The sequence below is a fragment of the Vulpes vulpes genome, chromosome 12, assembly GCF_048418805.1.
Source record: "Vulpes vulpes isolate BD-2025 chromosome 12, VulVul3, whole genome shotgun sequence".
NCBI classification, from domain to species: Eukaryota; Metazoa; Chordata; class Mammalia; order Carnivora; family Canidae; genus Vulpes; species Vulpes vulpes.
Genome location: NC_132791.1, coordinates 43077340 through 43091947, shown reverse-complemented (window position 1 = coordinate 43091947; position 14608 = coordinate 43077340).

Genomic DNA, 14608 nt, shown 5'->3' with positions numbered 1-14608 from the left:
ACTTTATTTCATGAAATAGAAGAATCTGATTCCTGAAAAAGTGACAGGATGTCCTTATGTTTCCCCTCAATTTCTGCTACATAGGCCAGAGATTAGGATTGAAAACTACAACGTAAGGGCAGCTCTTTGAATGTGCAGAGTTCAGATAATGGTTTAAGAAAGGAGTGTAAAGTGTCTGCATATAGATCTGGCCCATTTTGGGGAGTCAATTAAAAAGTGCGCAAATAACTATGATTTTTATTCCCTCCCCCAGATATTAGCTGAGAACATCACATGTATGCTCTTTATGCTTACCTGCTTTATATGAAGCCCAGAGCTTAATATACATATTTCCTCATGACAGACATTTAGGGGGCATTGAATGTTTATTGAAAATTTGTGGATAATGACAAGGTATCAGTTTATGCACCATTTAATAATTCCTTTAATAGTTATGGGAAGCCATTAATGGTAATACCCATCAAATCACTAATTTCCTCTTTGGAAGCGAAGTTAGGGAAGTGATCACTGATTCATGTAATTAACATACAAAGAATATATATTATAGCCTTTAAAATAGCAAATATTGACTAATCTAAATAAAGGTACCCATTTTTAATGGAATATTATGACAACGTTTAAAATCATGTTTTCAGGGAAAGTTTAATAAAATGGGAATTTCTTCCCACAACATAAAGTTGAGAGGCCAAAGCATATGGAAATTGTGCTACTAAAGATTGTCTACAATTAAGCATTAAAAAAAATTGAGAGTAGAATTTCTTTTCTCTTTCTATATATCCTAAATTTTCACAAATTAGCAGACATTACTTTCAATTCAGAAAAAGAGTAAATATTATAAATACAGACTTCAGGGTATGAATAAGCAATCAACAAAGGAGGCCTAAAAATTTGTTTGAACTACTTTGTTTCAGAGTAGAAAATATTGTCCCAAATCATGATGTCATCATGTGAACTATAGATATGTACATCTTTTTAAAAATAGCAGATCTCAACATTCCTGTTAATATTTGTAAAATATTTTTATGATTTATGATATGTAAAATATATAGACACAGACACACAGATAATTGTGCTTTGTTTTAAGTATTTAAATAATCCTATAAACCATGCGTAAGAACTATTTTTTTTTCTGAAATGCCATGTGTTTCAGCTAACACTGATTTACTTAGGAACAACTTTTGCAATCAACTTTAACCCATTTAATAAAGAACTCGACAAGACAAAGGAAGGAGCAAGAGAGGATTCAGCCTCAGATGGTGGTTGGAGAGTGGGTAGAGTACTGGCACAAAAGAACATCTGGGGGGACACTTCATCAGTTGAGCATCTGGCGTCAGCTCAGGGTGCGATTTCGCCTGGGATTGAGTCTCACATCTGGCTCCCTGCGGGGAGCCTGCTTCTCCCTCTGCCTGTGTCTCTATCTCTCTCTGTGTCTTTCATGAATAAATAAATAAAATCTTTTAAAAGAAATAAAAGAACATCTACAAAAGCCGAAAGGATTAGAGGAAACCACCTTTGAAAAAAGGGTTACTTTAGCTCATAAGTCATATACCCTTAAAGTTTTTAAATAAAGTGTTGTAATACATACATGGAATTGATTCTCAAAAAAGGTAAAATTAATAAGTAAGTAAATAAATAATTTCCTGCCACGATGATTATTGTCTTTTTTTAAAAAAATTATTCTAATTCCAGTTAGTTATCACACAGTATTATATTAGTTCCAGGTGTACAATATAGCGTTCCAACAATTCCATACATCATCCAGTGTTAATCAAGACAAGTGTCCCCCTTGATCTCTATCACCTATTTAATACATCTCCCTTCCACCTTCCCTGTATTAACCATCAGTTTGTTCTCTATAGCTAAGTCTCTTTCTTGCATTGTCTCTCTCTCTCTCTTTTTTTCCCATTACTCTTTTATTTTGTTTCTTAAACTCCACATATGAATGAGATCATATGGTATTTGTCTTTCTCTGACTGGCTTATTTCATTTAACATTATCCTCTCTAGCTGCATCGATGCTGTTGCAATGACAAGATTTCATTCATTTTTATGGCTGGATTATATATATAGCAGTATAATTGCTGGATCAAAACATGGTTCTATTTTTAACTTTTTGAGGAACTTCCATACTGTATTCCAGAATGGCTGCACCAGTTTGCATTCCAACCAAGGATGCATGAATATTCCTTTTTCCTCATATCCTGTTGTTTCTGGTCTTATTGATTTAAGCAATCCTGACAGGTGTGAGGTGATATCTGGTTATAGTTTTGATTTGCATTTCCCTGATGATAAGTGATGATGAGAATTTTTCATGTGTCTGCTGGCCATCTGGATGGCTATCTCTTCTTTGGAGAAATGTCTGTTCATGTTTTCTGCCCATTTTTAATTTGGATTATTTTTGGGGGGGGTATTGAGTTGTATCAGATTTTGATATATTTTGGATACTAACTCTTTATTGAATATATCATTTGCAAATATCTTCTCCCTGTCAGTATACTGCCTTTGGGTTTTGTTGGTTATTTCTTTTGTTGTGCAGAAGCTTTTTGTTTTGATGTAGTGCTACTAGCTTATTTTTGCTTTTGTTTCCCTTGCCTCAGGAAACATATCTAGAAGGAAGTTTCCGTGGCCCCTGTCAAAGTTACCGCTTCTGTTCTTTTCTAGGATTTGTATGGTTTTAGGTCTTACATTTAGGTCTTTCATTCATTTTGAATTTATTTTTGTGTATGGTATAAGTAGTTCAGTTTCATTCTTTTGCATGTTGCTCTCCAGTTTTCTCATATACCATTTGTTGAGGAGACTTTTTCACAATTGGATATTTTTTCCTGCTTCATGGAAGATAAATTGACCATATAGTTGTGGGTGTATTACTGGATTTTCTATTTTTTTATTGATCTATGTGTCTAATTTTGTGCCTGTACCATTCTGTTTTGATTACTATAGCTTTGAAATATACCTTGAAGTTGGGAATTGTGATGCTGCAGCTTTGCTTTTCTTTTTCAAGATCCTTTGGCTATCAAGGTCCTTTGTAATTCCATACAAATTGTAGGATTATTTATTCTAGTTCTGTGAAAAATGTTGCTGGTATTTTGATAGGGATAGCATTAAATGTTTAGATTTCTTTGGGTAATATGGACATTTTAACGATGCTTGTTCTTCCAATCCTCAAGCATGGAATGTCTTTCTATTTCTTTGTGTCGTCTTTAATTTCTTTATCAGTATTTTATAGATGCCAGACTATAGGTCTTTCACCTCTTTGTTTAGGTTTATTCCTGGATATCTTATTATTTTTGGTGCAATTGTAAATGACATTGTTTTCTTCATTTCTATTTCTGCTGTTTCATTATTGAAATGTAGAAATGCAACAGATTTCTTTACATTGATTTTGTATCCTTTGACTTTACTGAATTTGTTTATCAGGTCTAGCAGTTATTGGGGGGAGTCTTTGGGTTTTCTATATAAAGTATCATGCCATCTGCAAAGAGTGGAAGTTTTATTTCTTTCTTACCAGTTTGGCTATCCTATTTTTATTTTTTCTGTTGCTGTTGTCCTGTGGCTGGAACTTCCATTGCTATATTGAATAAAAATGGTAAGAGTGGACATTCTTTTCTTGTTCCTAATCCTAGAAGAAGAGCTTTCAGTTTTTCCCTATGAAGGATGATATCAGTGCTGAGTTTTTTATATATGGCATTTATTATGTTGAAGTCTGTTCCCTCTAAACGTACACCTTGAAAATCTCTAAAAACCTTGAGGGTTTTTATCATGAATGAATGCTGTATGTTGCCAAATGTTTTTTTTTCTGTGACTTTTTTGATAATATAGTTCTTATCCTTTCTCGTATTGATTTGATGTATCATGTTGATTGATTTGCAAATAGGAAACCACCCTTGCAACCCTGTAATAAATCTCACTTGATCATGGTGAATGCTTTTTTTTTTTAATGAATTGTTGAATTGGGTTTGATAACATTTTATTGAGAATTTTTGCATCTATGTTCATCAGAGCTATTGGCCTGTTCTCTACAGTTCTACAGTTCTCTTTTTTTGTGTTGTCTTTATCTGATTTTGGTATCAGGGTAATGCTGGTGTCAGAATGAATTTAGACGTTTTCCTTCCATTTCTATATTTTGGGATGTTTTGAGAATAGGTATTAACTCTTCCTTAAATGTTTGGTAGAATTCACCTGTGAAGTCACCTGGTCCTGGATTTTAATTTTTGGGGAGTTTTTTGGTTACTGATTCAATTTCTTTGCTCATTATTGGCCTGTTCAAATTTTCTACTTATTCTTTGTTTCAGTTTTGGTAGTTTAAATAATTCTAAGAATTTATCCATTTCTTCTAGATTGTCCAATTTTTTGGTATGTAGTTTTTCATAATATTCTTTTATGATTGTTTGTATTTCTGTGGTGGTTGTTATTTCTCCTTTCATTGAAGTTATATTGGAGTCCTTTCTCTTTTTTTCTTGATAAGCCTGGAGAGAGGTTTATCAATTTTATCTTTCCCCAAAAAAACCAGCTCCTGGCTTCATTGATCTGTTCTATTGTGTTTTATTTTCTCTGCTGAATATGTCTGTTAAATCCATGTGTTCCAATGTGTCATTCAAAGTCATTGTTTCCTTTTCAATATTCTGTTTAGATGGTCTATCCATCAGTGTAAGTTTGGTTTTAAAGTCCTCTACTATAATTGTATTATTATTGATTTATTCCTTTGTGGATTTTTAATTAACTGTTTTATGTATTTGGGTGCTCCCATTTTGAATGCATAAATATTTACAATTGGTATAACTTTTTGTTGGATTGTCCCCCCTTATTATTATACAGAGTCCTTCTTTAACTCTTGTTACACTCTTTGTTTTAAAGTGGTTTTGTCCTGTATAAGTATTACTACTCCGGTTCTCTTTAGGCATCCATTTGCATGTTAAGTGTTTCTCTGTCCCCTCACTTTCAATCTGCAGGTGTCTTTAGATCTAAATTGATGCTCTTGTAGGCAGCATATAGATAGATCTTGTTTTCTAAAATATATTCTGTCACTATGTCTTTTGATTGGAGCATTTAGTCTATTTACATTTAAAGTGATTATTGATAGATATGTATTTATTGCCATTTTATTACTTGTTGTGTGGTTGTTTCTGAAGATTTTTTCTGGTCTTGTCTTTCTCTCCTTTATATTTTTTTCATTGTTCTTTAATGATACATTTAAATTTCCTTATTTTTATTCTTGGCATATTTATAATGATTTTTGATATATAGTTACCATTAGGTTTGTATAAAACCTATCCTGTACATGTGGGATATGTTAAGTTGCTGCTTGTTTAAGTTTGAATGCATTCTTTTCTCCTTTCATCACCACTCTTTTTTTCTCATCTTCTTCTGGGACTTTTATAATACAGATATTATTACATTTGGTGAAATCACTGAGTTCCCTAAGTCTATTTTCATTTTGCATAATTCTTTTCTCTCTCTTTTGTTCAGCTTGATTACTTTCCATTACTCTACCTTCTAGGTCACTAATCCTTCATCTGCTTATTCCAGCCCAGTGTTCATTCCATCAAGTGTGTTTCTCATCTCATTTATTGAGCCCTTTATCTCTTCTATGTTATTCCTTAGCTCTGTGTTAAGAGTCTCACTCATGTCTTCCATTTCTTTTCTCAAACCCAGTAAGTATCCTTATGATGGCTGCTTTAAGTTCTTTATCAGGCATATTACTTATATATGTCTCATTTAGGTGTCTGTATATGGCCCTTGTCCAATTATTTCTTTGGGATAAATTCCTCTGTCTCCTCCTTTTCTCTGCCTCTCTGTTTCTCTGTGTTAAAATATGTTGTGTTGGGATGCCTGGGTGGAACAGTTGGTTTGGTGTCACACTCTTAGATTCAACTCAGGTCATAATCTTGGGGTCAAGGGGCTAAGCCCTGCATCAGGCTCTGTGCTCATTATGGAATCTGCTTTGGATTCTCTCTCTCTCCTACTGCTCCTCCTCATTTGTGGTCTGTCATTCTCTCTCTTTCCCTGAAATGAATAAACATTTAAAAAAGAAAAAAGAAGAGAAAATCTGTTGTGCCTTCTTCTCTTAAAAGTAGTGATTTTATGAAGAAGAGGTCCTAGAGCGCCCTGTAGTGCAGTGTCCTCTGTTAACCAGAACCTAGCCCTTCAGGAGTGTAGCCTGTGTGCATAGCTTTCACACAACTCCATTGTGTCTGAGTCACTTCTTTCAGTGCAGTTGTATGCACGGATTCTCTGCCCGTTATGGGCTATGCTTGCTCTCTGTGGTATTTGTGAGATCCTGGTAGGCCAACTTTAGTGGTGGAGGTGGCATGCCTACTGGGGAAGTTGAGAGCAAGGTGGAGACATTAGCAAAATTTGCACCGGGCCACTAGTCCTAATCAGGATCCCCTGAAGCACTGTGGTAGCCAGGGGCTCAAGCCTGGGTGGCCAGGGGCATGAAGCAGTGTGTAGTGTATGAGAGCAAGTGGGGGCATGCAACTAAGTGTGGCATGCAAAGGCACTTTTGGGAGCCCAGCTGGGGAGGGTGAGCACCAGTTGCTGTGGGCAGTGGCTAGGTGTGTGATGGTGACTGAGCAAAAGGCTGAGCAAGGTGTGGGGGATATTTGTGGATCTAGAACTTGGATGTGGTTGTTGCATGGTGTTGCAGCATTTGCATGGTGCCCATGCAGCTTTAATGATATTTTCCCTGAACCCAGAAACCAGGCCAGCAGGCTTGGACTGGAAGAGCCCTTAAGAGAACTTGTGGGCATCATGCACTGCTACAGGTTAGGTAGTATCTGTGTAGCTTTAGCCCTCACAAGTGTCTGTGTTTAGGGGCATAGGAGGAAAATGGCACCTGCCAGCTCCCTCATTTTCATAGAAGTCCTCCAATGCTCCAAAATCAGTATGAACAGATCTATCTCATGTTTGCCCTTGGTATGTAAACTGCATTTTTTATGTTTCCTCTCCATGCAGGCTGCTGTCTCTTTAAGGGATAGTGACTCAGTTATCACCCTCCAAGGTCTCTGGGTGCTGAGTCAGCTAACTTTTAGAGCTCCAGGTTCCAAGTCCTACTGGTTATACAAACTCATGGAATTCAGCTCCTCTGGTTTTTAAAGCCAAACATTATGGGGATTAGTCTTCCTCATGTGAGCTCCCTGGTGCCATGGTCTGTTTCTCTGCCCTCTGTGTACATCAGTTCCCTCTCCTGCTGGCAGTCTCCCTATGCCTTTCTCACCTTGCCAACATTTCAGATGCAGCTTCTTCCCTATATTTAGCTTGTTCTGCCATTCTCCAGATCACTCTCTGGTTTGTTGACTTGGATGTGAAAGATATTTAGTTGAAAGCATGGGACACGGTGAGCTCACACTCCTCTTACTCTACAGTCTCCCCAAGTTCCCTCTGCCGTATTGATTTAAAAATTGCTGATATATTTTGTGATTTAGATGATGGAGATGATATTATCAATTTTCTAAGATTTACACTATAAATTTGTTTCTTTGGGGTCTAAACTTATATGCATTTAGATTAATGGGTGGTATCTAAACCTCCAAAAGTGCTAACAGGTCGCCTTCATTATAGTTTCTCATTAGGAAATAGAGAATCTGAATTAAGTCAATCTTATTTTTCTCCTCCATGAGGTTAAATCTGTATTATTTGCAAATATTGAGATTTCAAATTTTTAAATCAAAGTAGGAGATAAGCCAAAAGATTCTTGTCTTTCTCCTCATGGTTGAATATTACATAAAGAATGCCTTCTCATAATAACTTTCTTTTGGCATAGAGAACATTTTAGTTGTAAGCTACACTTTTATGAAATGTTCTTCAGAGCAGTTAATAAGATCTAGAAGAATCTGGAATCTATGAAAACGTCAGTCCTATTAGCATATATAACAACTACCAGCCCAATCATTCACAATTTCACTGTTCTTAGATCAAAGAAAAGTGACAGAGCAATAAAACAAAAATGCCTACCCTGTAAGAATTGTGAGAAGAGCAGTGTTGCAAGTGAAGATAGAACACTTACTGATACTTCATTGTAACATATTTAGTAGGTTGATTTTAAATCATTGTCTGAAGTATCAGAAAACAAATTAAATTAACTTCAGTTAAAATTTTGTCCTATAAAAACCATATTCATATTTATTCTGTATGTTTTATTCTTCATAGTCCTCATTATACACCTTCATAGTATGGTCTTTTAGAAGTGACAGTTCTGGGATCATTAAAGATTCAAAGAATGTTGAAAATGCTTGCTAATCATACTGTTGGGAAAAACCTCTTCAGGGCTTGAGAACTAGTTCTAAAACAAGTTCATATTTGTTGATTACCAAACTCACAATGCCATCTTATGCTTATGATTTTCTTGACCTTATATTCAACATCAGCCAATTATACATGTAAGATTCTTGATAGACAATTTAAGGTTATATTGTGGTAGAAGGAGCTCTGAATTGGAAATTTGAAGTTCTAGACTTGTTCTGTACTTCCATTAACTGGCTAAATTTATGAATTTATTGGACACCTTTTTTTGTCAAAGAATTCTGGAGGAATAAACCAGATGATCACTAATTTCCTCTCAACTCATATTTTCTAGGAAGCTTGAAAATTTCTTAAATATGTAAAGACTCCCACTGTCTATCCATTTTTGAGGGCCAAGTGATTTTCCTTCTTTGGGGAATCCTGAATTGGAAACAGAGTTCACAGAGAGCACAACATTTAGGGCATAGACTTCTAGAGAAGTTTCAGTCCCTCTTATATTCCTAGAAGTGTATAAAAGAGATCACATGTGTGTTTTTGATCATGAGTACATATTTTGATTATGGATTATAGCCTGATCTCTTGTCTTGGTTTCTGCAGCGCACTGCAGGTCACATTGTAGGTGTTCGGTATATATTAATGAATTAAACTTACCTATTCCTGAATTAATCCAGACGTTAACAATTAGCTTCTATGTAAAGGAGCCCTGGAGGAAGTAAGGTTACTTAATTGTTATACTTCTGCTTATCAGGAACTCAGTTGGTGTTCAGTAGCTCATTGTAATGATAGATGATGTCTATTTTTATGCAAGACTTGCTTTTATGTAGCTATTTGTCATGTTTTTGATAATACCTTTTTTTGCATAACATCTCTTAGGGCTTATATATTAGGGTTCTTATTTTGTAAGAGTATTCCCTTTAGTTGTATGGGGATGTTATAGGATATTTATAGTCCTTTGTGCTTCTACAATCTGGTCATCTTAATATAAACAGGGAAACTAGAGAAAAATCTTAAAAAGCAATATAAAAGCTAATATCAATAATTTTCTTGAAATAGGATATCATTTTTCTTTCAAATTTTCCATAGCAAAATGGATTTTATGCCTTCTCTTCCCAGAAGGTAAAGTGGGTAGAGGTTACAGATAGCAGGAGACATAATTGATGGCCTGTAGGTAGTAAATGAAATGTGGATATTTAGAGTTCATATGTAAAATTATGTCAAGGCACTTTTAAAAATGTAATGTCTTAAATACCCGTAGTAATGCAGTGACTTTGTGTGCTTAAGAATACAGTCATTTATTCACATACCTTTGGGACATAGAATCTATTTGTATTAGGCACTAAAATGGCTAGTAGCTTTGGGCTTTGGGTTCAAAACTATCTGTAACAATTCATCTTTTTAATTCTACCAAAACCTCTCGCCTTAAATTTAACAAGCCATATAACTTGGTAGGAACACTGGATATCAAGCAAATGATAAGTAATATCAGCAAAAGAGTCAAATATGTACATTCACTCTGCAGTTGAGTGTGATCACATAGTTGTTTATGTACTTACTTGTTTATTCCTATAGACATTAGTTTTTATATCTATTAGTGTTAGAAATTTAGTGTAGATCAACAGGATGCTGTTAACTAATAAGTTAATAGATTGATACCATACTTTGTCACCCTATATTACTAGTGCCCCTTAATATATCAAAACCTTCTTGTTAAGTTAAATAATATACATGCTATGATTTCCCAGGGATAATTGTTTTATTTTATTTTGTATTTTTTATTTTTTGGGGATAATTGTTTTAAATACATTTTTACGTGTTATAATTCCTTGAAACAGATTGAATACATTAGTTAAGTAAATGGATTAAATTATTGTATTGGGGAAACAAGGACAAAATATAACCTGCTAATTTGTTGATTTTTAATAAATATTAGCTTATTAAGGGAGAGTAATGAGGGCACATACATATGCATTTATGGGTAAACTAAATCACTAGAGACAATATCTATTTCAGTATGACCATCACTATGATTTTCCATTGTCATTAGAATTCATTAAGTAATTATGAATGCATAGTACCTCAATTTAAAATAAATTTAAAAAGACCCACTAAACAAGTGTTTCATTAGCTATTGACAAATTATATTTATGCTCATTTATTTCTTGATTTTAATGCCAGAAAAGTAGATTATATAGTTAAATGTTTAAAAAATCATGCAGAATAATTCTTGTACTAATTAAATATCTCAATGTGTGTGTGGCCTAAATATCTCAATGAACAACTGAAGTGAGTATAAATAATAGCTGATCCCAACATCAAAAACTTCTAAAAGAAATCAGCTGCTGAAAATGCAAACACTGGTACAGGAATCCTAATGGAATAGAGACTGGTAAGAGCCAAGGAGGCTCATTCTTCCCTGTGCACTATTTTCCTCAGCCTTTGTTGGGTTTGTCACTGTAAAAGACTAGAATCTGAGTCAATCATTTGGCAAGAAGAAATACTTGGATAACTAGAGGGAATATGTCTTATGTTCTTGTTTACATTAGTGATCAAAAGTAATGATATTAAGCTTTGACAATACAATTCATAAAATCATAAAATCCTCACTTTACTGACAATTCCCCACTTGGTAAACTCTATGCAGCTGAAGTATACTCACAAATAACTTAACTTATTGTGCCTCTACCATGTTATAAGGATAATCTAGATATTGTGGACATATCTGTGAATAAAAAAAGGCACAGTTTCTGTCCTCTAGGAGGTTGTAGTCTAGTAGAAATAGAGACTTAAACCAGTAATTCCAAAACTGATGACCATGCTGAAAGAGAAACATTCTCTTTAGGAAACTGTCAAGAGCATTTGCTGAAATATTTTCTTTATGGTTTATAGAAAAGACAAGAATTGAAGATCTGCTTGGTGATTGGAAGCTCATATATATTTATGCATGTTTAATTTAGCATTATGAAGTGCAACAGATCTGAAATACCAAAAAGAAATAATATGCCAGTGTAATAAACTGAAACATGAGAAAAACATGTTTCTAGTAGTTTTAAGATGGAAGTTAAAATAGAAGTCTTTGCAGGATAAAAGCAAGTAGAACTGTTCTAACATGTGTGCCTATTATGGGAATTTCAAATCTTAGAGCTGGTTAAAATAATGTTGAGTATTTCTATAAATAAATAAAACCTTCATTACTTAGATAAGACAGATCTTTACTTTTGTGGATTTTTGTCACTAGAGATTTATGCTGTGTTTTAGAGCTGGATGTTTAATTTTTAGAAATAAATGTGTTAATTGATCATTATCAAACTATAATGACTATATTGTGTTTTTCTCTTATATCTCAGAAAATTCCTTAGAGAGTTAAATTTATCATCATCATTTAAAACAAGTCTGTACTTAAGGATTTCCAGGTGGTACAATGAAATCTTGTACATATTTGAGTATTTCACAATAGTTTATATCAAAATATCTGCCTCTTAGCATTTAGTTCAGGATAGTACACTTCTTTGGTGGCAATCAAAATGTGTTGCCTCATGATATGGAAATAATTATACATACTCAGTTTTTCTATTGTTAGTACTTATCAAGAATGCAGACTAGAAAAAAAAATTAGCCACAGTACTTGTAAAAAATAAAGCTAGAGTGTGTTGAAAATATTTTTTAAAATTTAAATGAAAAGAGTAGTTGCTGCACATAATGTATTGCATTAATACATGTTCAGACTCACTGTATTGAAGCGATTTTCAGTTTGTGCCTGTTTTTCAAAATTTCTGTCTTACATTCTAATTCTAATCGATATGCAGTGCAAATGCCAATATCAAATTAGGATACAATTAATGATAATCACAGGGTCTTAATTAAGGGGAAACTGCTACTGTTTGCAGGCTAGTCTAAAAAACAGTATTATGTAGGAAAAGAAACTAGGTAAAAATGGCATTTTCTATTATAGACTTCTAACCTGTTCATACTATAAAACAGGCAGCCATGAAGCTAACTGGGGTATAATAGGAAAAATATTACTGTAGGTTTTTATTTTAAAGTGGTATTAGATTATTATAAATTGGGAAGGAAAAATAAAGTATAAAATAGAAATATTTATTTTGCTGCACTCAAATAGGGATTACAGGGCAATTTCAGATAAGAGGATTTCCTGTTTTATTTAATGTGAGGTCATTTTATATATTTTTTTCTCTTTTCCTCTCTCTCTTTTTTTTTTATTTTCCTCTTCTGTGCTTATACTGACAAGGTCAAAAGTCTATCTGGAGCATTTTACAGTCACTCATTTATTTTAAAGAACCAACCGTCTATAGTGTTAAAATCCTTCTTATGCCATTTATGAGATATTATCTTGCCTTTCTTCTTGTCTGTGTGTATATGCATCCAAATAACAGACAGTCTATTTCCTCCAACTCTTAGATGAGTCAGCAGGCTGTGATAGAGCTATAGATAGAGCATTATTTTTGATTTTCAAAATATATGCTTCATCTTATTATTAATTGGATGATTCAACCATGAAAAGTATTTTCTGACCCAGGTTCAAATACTTTACTGTATTATGCTGGTAATATATAATATAGTATTTTGCTATTGCTAGTATGTTTCAGTGTTAGGCAGTGAAATGTTGCAGAAAATAAGAAATGCTTATTATAATTCAGCATCTTGAATAACTTAATAAAAGGTAAGAAATAGATAATTGGTTGATCTGTGGATGAGGAGAAAGGTGAAAAAAAATGAGAATTTTGTTGGGAATACAGTACTATATATGTGAAATAGAAAAAATGAAGATCAAATTGAAGTTTCATTAAAGAAGAACATACTCCAGGAATAAGTGTGATACTCAGGATATAACACTATGTGGCCATTAGGCATTATTTACCAATGTCATGTAAGGTATTTGTTTTCTAAAGAAAGATCTTCACTCATATCTTGTCCCAATCTTTCCCTTGATTTTGAACATTGAGGACAGCGGTGTAAATTATATTCCTTTATATCCTTTACAATAATTAGTTTTATGTGATTACTGAAAATATATAAATTGATTGGCAAGATGGCATATTCTGTGGTATCCTGTAAAACACAAATGCCACATTTCAAGGACATGCAACTTTTAGAAATATTTTCTCTTCAATAAGGTATATGTCCTCGGATCTATTCATGAGCCATGAAGCTTTATATAATATGAAGTGCAATTCCAAACTCTGACCATTGCCTATGATGTATTTTAGGATGGCCAAAGAGGACATGTTAGGAACAACATATGTTTTCAAGATGTAGTTTCTGGATAAATATTTACTGAAAAAAACAGAAATGAATATAATTGTTAATAACCAGATTATCCTTATTTTCAATTATCCCAACCACAGAGTGCCTTTCCAAAAACAGCTCTTACCATGTCATGTCATTTCTCTATTTTAACCCTCTGATGACAAACCATTTCCTTCAAGGTAAATTCACATTCATAGCAGTAAATGTTGATGTACTTCAGAGTTTTGACCTTGGCAGTTTTCTTTGCTACTCTTTGTTTATTTTCCCTGCACAATTATGTCTGCTTCCATGATTTCAGTTAACACCCATCCATATCTCCTATCTACAGTTAGATTTTGAAAACCCAACTCTATAAATCTGTACCTACCAATATAATCACCTAACATTTAATCTCCCATGTCACTAACTAATCTCATGATCTTACTTGCAAACCCATTTATTCCTCAATATTATTCCACTATCATTTCAGTATCATTAAGGCCATGGTAGGATAGAAAACAACCAAAAAAACTTAGTACTTTAAAAAGTACAATAATTTATTTCATAATCTTACAAGTTTGGCTTGGCTGAGGATTCTGGTTAGCATAGCTTTTAACTAAAGTTGAAGCAGAAAGTATTAACAGTACTGAGTACTGTGGTAAGGGGGGAAGAATACGGAAAATCACACTCTGGCTTCCAAAGCTTCCTCATGAGAGTAGAGATGTTACTTCTTGAATTTCATTAGATAAAGCAAGTCATGTGGCCACACTTTCCCACATGGCAATTGCCATGTTCTTAGAGAAAGACTGCAAATGTTGTGATGTAAAAGCACAAAATATTATTATATCTACTCCAAATTTCCCATACCTTAATCCATTCCCAATTCTGTAACCAGAAGATATTCCAAAAATGTGGCTCTAATTTTATCTGTCCTATTCTTGTAATTCTTCAATACTATAGCTTCAATTTAATTTATAGTTTTAGTTCTAAGCCTCCTTGCTTGGAATCCAAGGTGTTTTATTGTCAGACCCTGGTCTATTTTTCTGTTCTCATCTCACACCATTCTTCTTTGGCACTTTTTTATGCTCCTAACATAATGCACTACTTGTTATTCTCCCCAAGCA